Source organism: Xiphophorus couchianus, chromosome 11 (assembly GCF_001444195.1).
Source record: "Xiphophorus couchianus chromosome 11, X_couchianus-1.0, whole genome shotgun sequence".
In the NCBI taxonomy this organism is placed as follows: Eukaryota; Metazoa; Chordata; class Actinopteri; order Cyprinodontiformes; family Poeciliidae; genus Xiphophorus; species Xiphophorus couchianus.
Genome location: NC_040238.1, coordinates 1,055,175 through 1,072,405, shown reverse-complemented (window position 1 = coordinate 1,072,405; position 17,231 = coordinate 1,055,175). Strand labels below are relative to the sequence as shown.

Below are 17,231 nucleotides of genomic sequence, written 5' to 3'. Positions count from 1 at the left end.
TCATTTTAGTTCAGTCCTTTTTGGTGATTCTAGTTTATTAATTGTCTTTGGATATTCTTGGTTACTCAAGTTTAAATGTGTTTTTTAGATCTAGTTATTTAGTATTAGATTAATTTCTTAGTTCCCTGTGTACTCTCCCTCGCCCCTGAGCCATTCTCTCTCTCTCTCTCTCTCCTCACACTCACAGCCCATTTCAGTCCAGGTCTTCTGTTCCAGGATTCACCCTCACAGTATTTAAACCCTTCTCTTGCTCACACTCCTTTCCCAGATTTTCCTGCAAGCTTTTTGTTCTGGATTCTTGTTTTTGTTTGGCTCTGGTTCCCTGCGCTCCCACTGTGTTTTGTAAGTTTTTTGCTTTCATTTCATTACATTTTTCAACATGCTCTCAGCTCCTGTCTGCATTTTGGTTCATCCTCAAACTCACACACCATGACAGACACTTTTTGAGAACTGTAACCAAGAATATATTTTTCTTAGAGTGATTAAGATCTATTAATGAGCTCAGAAGAGCACTTTAATGCCACATCTACAGTACATATATAGAAAGTTGCATTAATTGGGTCTACACAGCCTTTGGGCTAATGATGACTCCAGAGGGAATTCTAAAAAGAAAGTAAGTCTCCTTACTTAACAGAATGGTTCACAAAATGTATTATTTTATTTATCTATTTATTTCTTAGCTCCATAACATAATTGGCTGCAGAGTTTGTGTTCAATTAAAAAAGTCCATATGGAGTATGTGAGCAACTGTACTGATGTGTACAGAATAATTGGGCTGCAGTGCCCAGATGTGAGATTTTTTTCATATGCACTTGGAGAACTCTAAACAAGAAGCAACAAAACAAAGAGTTTACAAGAAAATATTTTTTTTTTTAAATGGACGTATAGACCACAATCTCTAAAATTTTTAGAAATTAAAGTTTCAGTGTGATTTTCATCACCGTTTCAAAAAAAATGCTGTGGTTGTTTCTGCACTGCAGAGAAATGTGTTGATTCTTTTCCTTCATTTGTCTTATTGTGTTCAGGTTGACTCGCTGCCTCAGACCCTATTTGGACCCTACCATCTGAATGTCGCAGCAGAAATCGAGACTCATCAGACCAGGCAACGTTTTCTCAATCTTCCCTTAAGCTTGTGTGAATTATAGCCTCAGTTTCCTGTTCTTAGCGAACAGGAATGGTACCTGGTTTGGTTTTCTGCTGCTGTAGCCTATCCACCTCCTGTTGTGTGTTCAGAGATGCTCTTCTGCTTACCTCAGTTGTAACAAGGGGTTATTAGAATGACTGTTGCTGTTCTATCAGCTCAAACCAGTCTGGCCATTCTCCTCTGACCTGTGGCATCAACAAGGCATTTGTGCCCACAAAACTGCCACTGACTGGATATTTTCTACTTTTCTGACCATTCTCTGTAAACCTTGGAGATAATTGTGCATGAAAATCCCATGTAGATGATCCAGTAGATCAGCAGTTTCTGACATACTCAGACCTGCGTGTCTGGCACCAACAACCATGCCACGTTCAAAGTTACTTAAATCACCTTTCTTCCTCATTCTGATGCTCGGTTTGAACTGTAGCAGATCATCTTGGCCATGTCCACATGCCTAAATGCTTTTAGCTACTGCCATGTGATTGGCTGATTCGACATTTGCATTAATGAGCAGTTGGACAGGTATACCTGTCAGGACACAACAAATTGTGCACTTGAAGAATAAGGCTCAGGCAGCATAACCATTGCTGAGTATGGAGCAGATAAACAGTGTTTGTAATTACTTGTAATAACATCTTTCTCTACAACAAGGCTCAACGTGATGGTGGGGTGGAAACGTTCCATATAAAATTCTCAGATTGAGACTAGGTCAAGGAAACTTTATAGTGCAGAGATGATGGCTGTGAAGGTAGCATTAGTATGAAAGGAAAATGTGCAAAGGAAAGTTTAATTTACATCAATTTAGAAATGTAGTTAAAATAAGGTTTTCCAAATTTTGCCACAATCCAGCCATTTTAACACAAAGCCTTTGGACAGTCTTCATTGGACAGGAAGTAAACTTTGATAGTCACACAGTATGAAATATTTACTGGGATGGAATCCTTCTTCTATCAGACTATTGCAGTTTCTATCCTCACAACTGATTAGTTATAACTATTTATATTAATCTTTATTATGTGTCAGAAGAGACATGTATAACCTCTATATGAGAGCAAGAGAAGCTGTGGTCACCACTGTCATCTGGACATTATTAGACTCATCCAAAAGAAAAACAACTTCCTTCATATAAAATGTCCACAAAATGTGTATTTTGACAAGACCAAACTGTGACAGTTACTTTATTATTTCTTCTCCTTCCTCTTTAATTACTAAGCCATTTGTGAAGAGGTTTTCTTTCACTTCGTAGGTTTAATTATCTTTATTGGCAGCTGTCAGTGGATATCCTGCAAGCTGTCAAGCAGAAAACAGCGAAGGCTTAACTTCTGCTTTTATCCACCGCAGTCCCACTCTTTAACCACACTGTTTCACTCTGGGTCTCTTTTAATGAAACCCTGGCAAGATGCAATAAACACGTTGTCAATGGAAAACACCATCCAGCTGTCACTCACTCTCTGCTTCTCTCCATTGTGTTCATTCAGTTCCTGCTCTTCTCTGCTAGGTTTCTCTCTGTCATCCAGTGTGGATGTGAAGCAGCAGCATTTACATCTTTATAGTGCAGCGTTTAGACAGATGCCTCTGGCTCACACAGAGCTCATGCAAACACTGCTCCACTCTGACTGGAGATAAAATATGCCTTAGTATGCTAAATAGAGTTAAAGGTAAATATGTACCTACAACATAAAGTACATACTGCAGTTACAGAGATATGGTAAAATCTTATGAAATGTTAAATATTCCCTGTGTGCTTTTAAGCACCGCAAAGGAAGCTACATATACTGTAATAAAGTAAGTTAAACTAAAATGTTCTTTCTTAGCTATGAAGGAGAAATGTGAAAAAGCTTTTTCTTTCCATGAAGAAACATTCATAAAATGTAGCTTCACCATGTTTTTAATACAGATGAGTCTCTCTGTATTGCATGAAACAAGTTATTTTCTCTCAAATTGTGGTTGCACTCATAATAAATGTGTCTCTAACAAGGCATGATCATACAAACATGCAGCCTTGTTACAAGATATTGCCCACATTTATTTCTTCATCAACAGAATGATAATACATAAAATGTCTGGTGGGAGTGAATCCTTATTATATTACATTATGTCTTTGAAAAATATGAAACATTTCCTCACCCATCCCCTCTGGGCTTTATTTATTTATGCTACAACAAAAGAAAATCAGCTGATAAAAACAAAACAAAACTAGAAAACACTTTTTTAAAGGAATGCTCTTCTTTTCTTTGTCATTTAAAAACTAGGATATTACTTCCATTTTAGGAAACAACAAAAACAAGACTTTATTCCAGAGCGCTGTCTGCTGAGCTAAACTAAACCCGTTTAAGAAAGACCATCCTGTGTATATCTTTTGCTGTCTTGAGTTACTATGAATATAGTAACTTAAATTATGCTTCATAATTTAAATTAAGGTATTTTATAAAATCTGGAAAAAAAGGCTAATTCTAGTATTTAGCAAATATAAATATTTTTGACATTTGCATCGACTTTCCTTAAACTGATGGACCCACACAGGAAAAGAAAAATTAAAAAACTTCAGAGGGAATGTCTGCAGCTGCATCAGCAACAGCTCCAAGCATCTGCAGGATCTAGTGTGGACATCAGAGAAGATTGTCCAAGTACCACTAACCCTGAGGGCCCTGCAGAGCCAGCCTCATCCTCTGTGTTTACTGACTGGTAACACCAGGATCCTGTTGAACTACAAACAGCTTGTATCCTAAAGTTAATAAGGACAGTTAACTGATTAATCACTGCTTCTTCAATTTATTTATGTACATGTGATAAAGATTATGTTGGGTTCCTGGGTGTTTCCTGTCTGTGGTTGGGGTTGCTGTTTCCCTGTCCATCCTTCAGGGGGCGCCTGGCAGTCATTCCTGGAGGGCGTGGACCAGCTGATATTCATCACCTGCACTGCATGATCTCATTTGGAGGAGCATAAGAGGAGGAGGCAGCCTACACACCAGTGCCAGAGTGTTTGCCAGTTTTGGTATTACAGGCCATCTGAAGTTCTCCAGTGATCGAACTTTGTGAATTTCTAGTGATTCTTTGTTTTTTTGTGCCTCCATAGGAACTCTCACTACAGAAGCTGTGAACCCCTTAGTGGAAATCCAGCGCAGAACCTCTCCTTGTGACGCCGGTGGATTATTGCCCACCGGATGCCCAAGTCCCTGAATCCCACCTTGGTGATCGGATCTCCACGCTCGCTGCCTCCCTCTCTCCGGCCATAAACGAAACCCGCCCAGATCTCGTCCGCCTTCCAGAGCTGCCCCACCACCATAAGCGAAGCAGCAACACTCGACCTCAAGTAATCCGCCCAGGATCCTTCAGACCTTCCCCCCCGGTCCGTATCATCTCAGCTGAAGTAAGAACGTTAAGGGGTTTTTTTTCAGCAGTTTACCATTTCCTCCAGTCATCGAACTCACCATACTCTCTCACCCTTAGCTCCAACCAGAAGCATCGAATCCTCTCCGGACCAGTTTTTTCCCCTTTTTTTTCTGACTGTCATTCTCTGCAATAAATATAATTTTACTGATTTCCCTTGTTCTGTGGGTGTTCTTGCATGTGGGTCAGACGATTAAAACCCAACATGACAGATTAATCTTCTTTGAATGTGTGCATCTTGACTGTACTTTACTCTGTTGGAGTTTTAAATACAAGAATTCACTGGGAAAATAAAAAGCATTCTCATTTTATGAAACTCAATCCATGAGGGTCATTTGGGTCGTCGTTTTGCCAATTTATCTTTAAGGTCAACATTTAGAGCCTTTTGAGGAGCTCTGTAGATTTCTGCAGTCTTCCTCCTGCTCTCTGCCTCCTTCATGTCTGCCTAATGTAAAAAAAAAGGAAAATAGGCCACTAGATCCAGCAAACAACAGAAAAAATAAATAAATAAAACTGATAAGGAGGGAAAGGTTCATAGGAATGGATAAGCACTGCATGTCACATAGTCCACCAATTACCAAAGAGGAGACGGCATGTCTCCATGACAATAAATATTGTGACATGAATTAAGTTTCCAAATTAAATAGAATCATAATATAAATGTCCCAGATCTTCAGTTTTTCTAGCATTGACTCTTAAAAAACATAAAACTCTGAGGCCTGACTGACATCTTCACTCAGAATACAACTAGCAACAGAAATCACACCACAGAAAATAAAGAAAGCTTTGGAGTCAAAACCACAAACCATTTCAAAACTCATTTCACTTTCAGACTCATTAAACAAATATCACACTATTTATGAACTATATCACTACATCTAAAAACTATAGAACTATATCATATATTTTATAAGCCACTATTACTCTCATCAAACAGGGAGAAGTTTGTTACCATGATACCATAAATAATGACACAATATGTGCTTTTATTTCTGCACTGGATTCATGAAACAGATTATACTAAATACATGCAGACAAAAACACATCCATAAAGTATAGCAGATGCAGCAAATTATTTAATTAATTAATTTTTTTGCAAGGTGGCAGTTGTCTTCTTTCCTGCCAGAAACAACAGATGCGAAAATGAACATAGAGGACATATTTGGTCACACAGAGACCTGTGCTGAGCTGCCCTTGTATTCTTCCCTTTAGTAGTAAACAAAACGTCTGTAATAGTGTATGTTCCCTGCTCAGTTGCATCCTGGCTTCATTTAAAGAAACATGACACCAACATTTTTTTAAGTCCTCTACAGTTAATTTGGGAACAATTTAGTGCAACTGTTTTCAGCGCATGGCTCAGTTCTTTAACACAAATATGGTGGCAGATTACTGTAAATCATATGCAGTGGTAAATTATGCCAGCTAACCTGTTTATCCTCCATATCCTAAGTTATTGCATAGTCTAGTAATATAATATGATATTATACCTGGAAGGGAGAAAATCAATCTCAAGAGTTACAATTTGCTTTGGAATATAGAATTAGTTTAAAGGAACATACTTTAAGGGAGTGTATTGTGTAGGCTTAAAATATGATTAGTCCCTATCATGGTCCTTCAGTCATAACACAAGTTCTTCCTACTTAACAAACTTTTCTCTTTATCCGCTTAGCAACAAAGGAAACTATCCGACAGCTGGACTGACTGAGCAAAAATCATCAACAATTTCTACTGCGCTGATGAGACTGTATAAGTAGAAAAGCAATGGCTGAGTGGAAGCTGTCTTCCTCCTGACAGCTTCTACACATTCAGTACATTTCCTCAAGTCAAGTCTGCATACTTTGATGAACCCTTAGGAAGTTTCTCAGAGTTCGTCTATGGTGTTATGTAACGATGACCTAACTTGGAGGGGATCTCTGAAAACAAGATTTTATCTGTGCATGAACAACATGAAGAAGAGAAGGGTTCAGCCCAGACAGGACATTTTTCTTCACCAGCTCTGATGTAAATACCTGGAGACCAATGAATATGAGTAGATTGATTGAACTGTTAGATATGGGTTGGAAACTAACATCAGGATCAAATGAATAAACAGTCCACTATGTCTCAGACTCTAGTAAACGTCAGTTTTTAATACTAAAATATTTGTGCCTCTGCGGAACATCTGTGAACAGTTTTGGTGTCACAGATCAAAAGCTACTTCTAGGTGTGATTCCAACGTCTGATTTTCTCTGAAAACACTTTAAAAAAGAATTGTTTCAAAGTTTGACAAATTTTGACTTTGAAGCACTTTAATAAAAAAAAAGAATTAGCATATATGTATGTATATTTTTCTCTGGAACTTACACGCCAGTTTCATCTAACAAATTTCCGATGGGAATTGTAAACAGAAACTGCATTTCCTCATCTACATGTTGACATAGTCCCAAGCAAAAAACTATTTACAGATAGGATTTGCTTTCCACTCAGCAACCTGTAAATAGCGTTTAGCAGTGAAGGGTGAAAAGTTGTCCACTGAGTAGCTGCTGCGGCTCATCAAAAAGGCAAATCAAACCTCAGTTTCAACATATTTGTTGCATCTCAGTTCAAACAGGATGTATGGAATAAACAAGTATAGGTCAAAATTTCCATTTTAGACAAAGCCTTTCTGAGCCACCAATTGGTCCATGCAGGAGTAACAACAGCCAGCTGCAGAGGTAGATCCGCATAAACTCTGGAATTTATGTCATTTTGTTCATTAAAGAGATGAACCAAACACTGAAATGTTCAAACACTGCAACAGAGGGCACATTTAAAGCAAAAACAGTATTCCAAGAAGTCATACCAGCTGCAATGCCTGGAGGTGGAAGCTCACCATTGTCAGGTAACGGTCAATGATCACTGGGATTGGCTCTAATATGAGGTCCTTCTCACTTGTTCTCTGCTCAGAGATCAATTCTTTATGTCAGGATCTCTGAGACCTTTTCATTAATCCTGTGGTACCATAAGTTATTCCCTTCTCTACAGACCCCAGCTGTGCCACTGGTCCTTCTGAAACACCAACGTCTTCCTCAGTCTGCATTAATAAGTTCTGGTTCTTACTAAAGTAAATTTATTGTTTGTCACTGTACATATGTACAACGATACAATGATATTAAAGATTATTCAGCAAAGCATTTGGGTCAGGTGTGCTACTGTAGGACGCTACAGCAGCACACCTGGTTTTGCATCAATACTTCCTTCTTTAGCTCTAAGAACCATCGTAGAGTCCACCCTGAACTGAACCATGTTTCAGAGGGTAACTGGAACTTGCAAAAACATTAATGCTGAAGCAGAACTGGACTTTCCTCATGACACAGACCAAAAACCATACCAGAAAATCCTCCAAGAACTGCTGGAGATTTCAGACATGGTGAGCCCAGGTCTTGATCTCACAGGGATGCTGTGGAGTTCATGTAAGAAACCCTTGGAAGCTCTGACAGACCTGTAAGCAGGTCAGGGGCAAGCTTTCCTCGGGCAGACATCAGACGCTGGTGGACAGTTAGAAGAAGCATCTCACTAAAGTTAAAGCTGCATCATGTAGAAAATAAATACAGTAAGTAATGAGACAGACAATCTGTGAAAAAACAGTGCCTTCTCCCAGTGCTCCCAGACTCAGTATAAACTAGAATCAACCAATCAGAGCCAGGAGGCGAGTCTTAGCGCTGTCAGTTACAGTCTTGTGTGCTGTTGCTCCTCCCCCTTCCTCTCTACTACCGCTACAGCTTTTCCCTGTCAGCATAGCATGTTGTGAATGCTCAGGCTAGTTAGCATAGCCTCAGATTGCGGCAGATAAACAGTTCTCCTGTAATGCTAAGTTGTTTTTCCACCATTAGCACATGTAGCATTGAGTGCATAAGTTTGAGTGACAGCGCTAAGCCCCTCCTCCTGGCTCTGATTGGTTGATTATCTTCTTCATGACAAATTGTTATGACATGATGATAGATTTAACTAAAATATGTAAAAAACATATTCTTTCTTAAAGTTACATAATGGAGCTTTAAAGCTGTCAAACAGGGAAAGGCTGGTTCTGGAGATGAAATAAATCACTCTCATTTTCAGAGATAAAAAAAAAATAAGTTGGATTAAACATCAATATTTGAACGTATCGAAATAATGCATAAATATTTAGTGGGGTGTCTAATTGTATGAATGATCTACTGCATATCAAAAAATATATTTTCTAGTTACATGGCCATAACAGACTTTACCAGAGAAAAACAGAACATTTCATGCTTAACTGTATTACATTAAAATATAGACCTTAGTAATGGAAAATAGCAACACAGGCTGCACTCCTGTATTGTACCAAGCCTCCACTTATTCTGAGTCCTAAGTATTATTCAGCTCATAATTTGTTACTGCATGGTGAGGTAAAACAGTCTGCGGCGCTATGATAATGTATCTAATACTGTTGGACAGTGAAGAATAATGCAACAGTAATGGATTTTATGTTAGAGTGGTCTTATTGATATTAGATGCTGCTTTGGAAGATTAAACCATTAGTTTATGGTGATGAGATCAGTGCTGTGGCAGGCAGCTAAATAGCATGGGGGAAGTCTGTGGAGAGAGACGATTAAATAAAAATGAACTTATGCTGATAGTTGTCAATGATTCCTACCAATAACCACTGTGGTGCAATAAGCTCATGCTGTCTGACCTCAAATGGGGTTGTAAGCATTTGGCCTTGATAAAGTCTCTCAGTTCTGCCAGCACATCACCTGGAGCAGCAATTGCCTGGACTGCAGTGAAGTGGCAGCACCAAGGGAATGAACATGTCTGTGCACCTCAGGAAATTTGATTTCTAGCAGTAAGATGGAATATTATTTATGATTCCATTCATATTTCGGTCAGTACAATTTGTCTTTTCATGAGGAGGTGAGATATTTGTACATTTGTGTGTGGGTGTGTGTGTGTCAAATATGAAGATCGAGAGCAACACTGGGAAATTTTACTGCAGTTTTTTTGTGTAAGTAGGAGAAAAACTTTTCTGAGAACAGCTCAGTTTTAGCATAGCATGTTGTGTATGCTCAGGCTAGTTAGCATAGCCTCAGATTGCATGTGATGGCATGTGCTCACTAACACACTGAAATACTAACATATGAACACAATCACATTTAGTTCTGTTGACTGAGTGTGTCTCTGAGTGTGTGTCTCAGACTCCAGAAGGTTTCCTGCAACATTCAGATCTGTTACTTATGGAAGCCCGTTTCCGCCACTCTGTAAAAAAAAAAAAACAAACAAATTATCTCATTATAATGAGATACTATCTCATTATTTTGAGAGATGCTATCTCATTATAATGAGATATTTTTTTTTTTTTTTACAGAGTGGTGGAAATGGGCTTCCATACATACATAGTTACTGCTCCAACACTCACATTAAAAAAGAACTTTGACATTGACTCAGTGTATTGTGTGGTTACTCAAACTGAATTAATTAAAGGCCATTGAGTCAGTTGATCTATGATTGTAGGATATTAATAGATCAAATCTACTTAAAATTCATAATCAAGCATAGGAAATCAAAAATCAAGGAATCAGTTGTTCAATTTCTTGGAATTATTAAAATTCCCCCATGAAAATAACATTCAAGCATTAATACTTACTGTTTTTCATTAGTAACATTTTTGCACTAAGAATATTTTTTATTGGTCTCATGTAATATTTTAATGATAAATGTAATAATTTCATTAGCTATAGGAGTCACAATTTGGTAAGTTGTTGTGAAGAGGATTTGAAATTCAACAGGATGAACGAAACTAAACAAAACATGTTTTTGGATAACATGGTTTTTCAGCCATATTGAAATAGATATATTTTGCAGAAGTTGACTCGTGTTCTGTAAAATGTATCTATTTCAATACCACAACTGAATTATGAATATATCTCCTGGAAGGTTAACACCCGTCGTTGTCATAATTTTTAATGGCTTGTTTTGTGAACAAGCTTACTCACATGTGATTTTAATTTCATTTTTTATTTAATGGAAACACCAAAATAGTGTTTTTTTTTTTATATTAGAACATAGTTCTATAGTTCACACACTGGGGATGATGAAGCTGATGAGGAGCTGGAACCAATTACAGGGGAAGAATGACACACAAAAGGAGGGCTTGTCTGAAGCCTTAGAATGCCATTAAAGAACACTCCCTCAGACTTCCTGGTTCCTGTCTACTTTGGCAAGCTACAGTTTGGTTTTATGTTTTGCTGGCACGGCTCTCCTGAAGTTTAAATTTGTGCAGTCTTTTTCTGCCAGTACCACCATTGATTTTCACATTTATCAGCATCAGGAACCTGCTGCAAACCCTGTAACAATGCTTTGGGGTTTTAGAAGATTTCAGATTTTGCTGTCTACTCTTGTTTGGTGAGATTGCTTGGACTGCCAGAACTGGATATGTTGACAGTTCTCCTGAATGTCTCCCACTTGTCCGTTTACTCAACAGTGAACTCTGACTTCAAATTCCTTTCAGACCTCTTTAAATCTCTCCACTGATGTCTCTTTGATCTCAATATGCTGCCCGCTCTCATTTTAGCAGACTGACAGGAGCAGACCGATGCCGGAGGTCTAAAAATGGTAAACCTATGACAAAATACTAAGTATCAATGTTCTCCCCATGTTTACCAGAACTGATGAGTGTGTGAGAGTTTAAACATCTTAACTGCAAATAAAAGTGGGAGAGGTCAAATATATTTCTTTGTAGAAAATACTTTTTTTAATTACAGCATTAGAAAAGCTTTAAAGTATTGTTTCTTTCCCTCGAATTGTGTCACAATGTTATTTATTTTTTATATCAGCTTTATATTAAAACTCCATTTGCCAAAAGATTTGAAAGACTCAAACGCCTCCACAAGGTGTTATTATTCACATGACTGCATCTTCCAAAAAAACATCTATTTTATGATTGAACCAGTTTACTACAAATACTTTATTACATTATGATTCCACAATATTACACAAAGACAAGAATACAATGTAAGCCACCATCCAGTGCGTGATAGATTTTCATTCAGTGTCTGAGTTGGAGTTCATTTTATTCACAGAATAAAAATGATCACCATGGCAGTTTAAGCAATTCATGATCACAATGTCACTATAGCATGAGGGAAGTTAAACACAAAGAGAGAACGTGTAGGAAAGGTCGTGAAGGTGTCATGATCCTGACCTGTATGGCGCAGTGATTTTTTAAATATTCTTTTGTCTCCACTAATTGTTTGTGTTTCTTCCCGTTGGGAGACCAGTCCTCCACAGAGCAGCACCATTCACACTTCCTGTCATCAGACCTTTCAGCATATCTGGGGCACCACAAGCCAACACCCCTTGCTAGATTTCTTGTCAGTTGCTGAGGTGCTTTCGCTGCATGTGTTCCCCCACTTTTGACATACAGGGGACTGCAAAAGAATTGAACATATCAACATTTTTCTTAGTATGTTGAGAATATTCCTGCCATAAAATTCACACCATGTCAATAAAACCCAAAGTCATCCACACATACAGAGAAATCCAAACAGATTACCCAACATACAGTATAATGTTTTGGGGATAAAAATTCAATGACACAGGAAATAAGTTTATGATATTAAATATAGGATGAGCGAATGACAGACAGCCAAAAAACAGTTGAAATCTATCAATATTTAGAAAGCATTCTTATAACTATGTTCAAATAAGTATTAACTTATATTTTATTAACACTTTCTTAATAGCAAAGTGTTGCACAGTTTTAGGATTCAGTTTCACAAAAAAGGCCTACTGCTGTAAAACTAGCCAATGGCAACGGTTACAAATGCAATTCTAAACTTCTGAATGTTCCAGTCCTGAAACCCAGATGTCGACCATGAACCAGAAACAGACAGGTGATCCAGAGAAGCGTCCTGATAAAATGACCAAGAGAGTTGCCAAAGAGCCAAGGGACACTTACAGAGAGCCTCAGAGATACCTGGAAATAACAGGCAAGGTATTTTTATGGAAACACAAAGTGATCACTCATCTCTAATGCGCTTTGATGGCTCAAAACTCCACAGATGAAGAAAAAACTGTTGAAACTTGTTTGAAGTTTGCTGAAGAAGATTTGGAAAAAATAAAATAAAAAAATCAGTCTGGTCATTCCACATGTCATGTTTAGAGGTAAAATGGTTTTGTATGTCACCCCAGATGGCCATGACAGAAGGGAAGTCTGCAGGTGGAACATTAAAGAGAGGCACTGGCACATTTGATAAATACTTAAGAAAAGAATGAATAAAGAAATTCACCTCTACATTCTTGATTAGAATCTGAAGGTGAAAGTAGATGAGGGTTACTTGCATTTTTGCCAACATCTTGTGTAAACTTCATATAAGTAGAAACTTTTTAAAAGTATTTACAGAGAAAAATGCTGAATTCACTCAATTCTTAACTTGGCTGCAGTGTGTTACATTGTCCTCATTGTTTCCGTATCCACAAAGTTTGTTTTATCAGATATTTTTCTTATTTCACCTCAAACTGAATCATTTATGTAAGCATTCTCTACTGGTCCTTCAGTCTCATTTGCACAACTCACCCTGTGAACTCGCCTGCCGTTCTACACATGGTGACACTCATCCTTAGGATACCTTCAATACTGGGACTATTTTACTGAAATCACTGTATAGCATTTTTAAAGTACTTTTTGCACTTTATTAAACACTTTATTTAGCACGGCACTTTAAGCATAGATTTGCACATCAATAACAATTTGCACACAAGAAGTTTTAATTGTATTTGAGTATTTTTAGAGATTAGCATGTAGCCTTTTGTTCTGGGCTCTGCACAGCTGCTCCTCATTGACGAGTGAGGTGGTTGCCTGTGAAGGGAGGATAATTGTTACTCAGAGCAATGAGCTACTGGTGGGTAAAACTCAGCAAATGTTTGTGCATAATCTGTTAGGTGTGGAGTGCTAATGTAGAGTGACTCACCTGTCTTTTCTGTGTCCTCTCCAGGGTGTTTGGACAAATACTGCCCTGGGGGTCCAGACACCATATATAGTCTCCGGGAGAGGCCATTGAAAAGTGTGGGGGGGAAATGTTTATGGGTTTTGTGGTGCTTCATATGGTGTAATGATAAAACATAAAATATTTATAAAAAGTAAATGGAAATGTTTGTATTTAGTAAAAGGTATTTTAATTAAGTAAGTGGATATTGATGAATTGAGATTCCCCTGTGAATTAAAGGTGGTTTGGTCTGTCACAGCTGGGACTATTTAAGACTGCAGTTTCACCTGTGAAGTGTTGTTGATTCTGTATGAAGAATAAACCACTGCTGTTTTCCACCTGACTCTGCCTCAAAGCTTCATCCTCACTGTAAAATCCAACCGCGAAAGGCTACCTTGTTACAAGGTTGCCTATCTACCTTCATGACAAGCTGCCTTCTCCCACTCTTCAGTCCAGATTTCTCTCAAATAAGCCAAAAGCTGTCAGTCATGAAACCGTTGTTAGTCAATCAGATTGAGGTTTCTTACGATTCCACTGTCAGGAAATAATAAACTTTGAACCCTCCTGTAAACATTATGTCTCTTTAATACTTCTGGATAAATTCTCAATGCCCACCTGCTGCCTTCATGTCCACTGTCAGTTTTTATGGCTTCCTTTTAGTTTTTCCATTTCCAACATGCTGTCTACCAGAGCTCTTATCAGCATTTCATACTCTCTCTAAATTCTACTTTTCCACTTCACTCCATCATTCCATCCCCTCACTATCCCAGCTGCTTGGATGTGGTAACCATGACAACACAGGGCCACTCTGCTGGAGTGGTACTCAGGCTAAATGGACTGAATTGAAAGTATGTGCGTGACCATTTTGGTGTGTGTGTGCAGGGGCGGGGGTATGTGTGTGTAAGGACATCAAAAAGTGCATAAATGCTTGTCTTGCTGCAGGCGGTCTGGTGCTGTATAAAAGAGTGTGCATTATGCAGCACTGGACTGTTTGCCAGGTTATGCAATGAAATGAATGACCTGGAAAGCTGCCTATTTCTTTAGATCCACACTCTGCACACTTCTCTACTTCCTTAACCCTCCTCCAGTTCTCCGTTCTTTTGTCTGTGGTAAGCTAACATTTGCTGATGCTCTGTATAGAGTGAATGTGCCCTGCTGTCTGCTGAGGCACCTATAGAAATGATTTTTTTTTCTCTACCTAAGTGACACGGTGATGATGATGATGAAGCATTTTAGAATCTATAGAAATTTGCTGTATATGCCACCTCTATTTTCATTTATCTGATTTTTCTCTCCTACTGCCCCTTATTTCAGCTTGAACTCAAGCTGAACTTCAAGTACAACCAGCACAACATTTTTAGGCACTTGTAGGTGTATATAAATAAAAATACAGATTGTTTTTTAATTCAGCAAATATTATGTAAGGAAATAGAGTGGAATTTAGTATCTATATATCTGTCTGTCTATCACTCTGTTTTCCTGCAGCATCACTTGGTATTTGGGTTATTTAGATGCATCACGAAAATGAATGATCTTTCTCAGGTGTTTAATCTGTATTGTTCCAGACTGAATATTGAGTCAATTAGCAGAGCTGTGACCTGTGGAGCCCTGCAGACCAGAGTTTCAACAGCTGACAGGGAGTGAGCACGAAGCGGTGCAGGAGAATATCAGTATTGACTTACCAGCATTACATTTACTGCAGACTGAACAGCTACATCAATCACTTTTATAAGTCTGTTTTTCTCATCAGCAATTAAAATAATAAAAATAAGACTTAGGAGAGCACAGTGGAACTAAAATCTATTTTAAAAATAGACAAAAAAAAAATCAAGTGAGAATGCAGACATACCATGCCTTGTAAAGTACTTTTCTACTGTCATATTATAACTATAATATTTAATGTATTTTGGAAATAAGATTCAATGCAACTGATTGCCTTTGGAAGTGACCTAATTACTAAACAGAAACCATCTGTTTGTCATTTTATCTTTAGTACCAGTCCAGCTATTCTGTTTGTTAAGCCTCATTTCCTCTGACTGGTACATCACAGGTTGTGTGGTTCGATATGCTATTTTATGGTCTGGCCTATTCAGTGTTTCTACCACCATTTGGACTTTCACTGGGCAGGTGAAACCCACATGCCTAACGCCTTACTATTCTGACAGCAGAGGTGACATGCTTGTCGTGAGCAGTGACTGTTTTCTGTTCCCAATGGACTGAGGTGTGTGACACCACAGGGAAAACAGAGCGTCTGTGGTCAGAGGCTTCTTCAGATTTGCTGTGATACAGAAATTATTCATGTCCACAGCCATCACTACCTATGATAACTCTTTAAAAATTTTGACTTAGTACAAGTTACAACATTTAATTTCCTTTAGGGATCAATAAAGTATTTTTAAATTTAATTAAAAAATTTAACTGAAAAATAAAATTTTTCAATTAAATTGAAAATTAAATTAATTAAAAATTCAATTCAGTTAAATTGTATTTCTTGTAGAGCCCAGTTGTTTTCTAAGTTACACCAGGCTGATAAATCTAATGCATGTTTTCACATTGTAAAGTGGCCAACAACAAGTAAGTTGATTTCAGTCATATGAAATCCAAATGCATTCCTTCCTGTGAACCCACATTTTGTGGTGGTTGAACAGAAAACTGCAACATGAGCCCATAGCAGTGAAGAATAAAATCTTCCAGTGACAGACTGACCAAGAGCGTTCCAGAGACTGTGAGGATCGTGTTCTCCAGGTTATTTGAAGCAGAACATCCCAGTCCTGTTTGATTTCTCTCATTTACTTGGTGTTATCTGATATTTTACACAGAACACTCCTTGTTATTTTTGTGCAGCCAACAAAAGTAAAATTTTTATTCAAATTAAATTAGAAAAATTTAATTTGAATACTTATATATATTTTTTCAAATTAAATTTGAATTAAAAGAGTGGTGGGATAGCAATTCCCACCACTCAGTCAGCTTGGAATGTATTGGTCAGCTTTGAGTTTTTTAGATGTTCTCCATGGATGAGCTTGACTTAACTTTCTGAATCCTCTTTCAGACAGGGGAACTCATTGTCCTGGTACAACATGTCTTGGAGAAACATGAGTAGAACTTTCAGATCTTTGGTGAATCTTTGGTGCATCGGGATGGTTTGGCCGCCAATTAATGGTTTAGACCAGGGGTCACCAACCTTTTTGGGACTGGGAGCTACTTCACAGGTACAGAGTAACACAAAGGGCTACTTGTTTGATACAGACATAAATTTTCTTGGCTCAGCCTTTATAACAATAATATATATTCAGTGTATGTATATATGATTGCATGTTCCCTGATCATACTAATGTTAGGGACTACTCACAATAGTTATCAGTAAAGACAGCTATGGTTAATTGCTATTTTGTGATCAGACGTTCTTAGTTCAGAGTTTGAAGTTTGATTCTCTTTTGGAGTTTTTCTGTGTGATTCTAAATTGCCCACAAGTAACTGAGAGTATGGATTGTTGCAGTAACACCTGCAGCTGTACAGCTGAACGCACTGAGTACCTTGAAAATTTCTTTTAGATTAAAAAATAAAAGAATAGTTATTGTATGTTTTATTATCTAAAACTCTTTACTATTAGCAAAATTGTGGAGAAAAAAAAAGACCTTTTGTGTCAAAAGATATTGTGCACACAGCTGTGTACAGTCTGTGAGGGGTGAGGTGGGGCACGCCAAAGCCTAAATCTGATTGGTCAGTTTACT

The 17,231-nt window shown here is 37.9% G+C and overlaps 1 long non-coding RNA gene across 1 annotated transcript; it reads left to right on the top strand.

Moving 5' to 3' along the window:
- Positions 1-3,948: 3,948 nt before the first annotated feature.
- On the top strand, positions 3,949-4,735 carry LOC114153674 (uncharacterized). The gene is made up of 3 exons (XR_003597381.1): positions 3,949-4,139; positions 4,221-4,514; positions 4,595-4,735. It is a non-coding gene; the product is annotated as an uncharacterized LOC114153674 (long non-coding RNA).
- Positions 4,736-17,231: the final 12,496 nt, after the last annotated feature.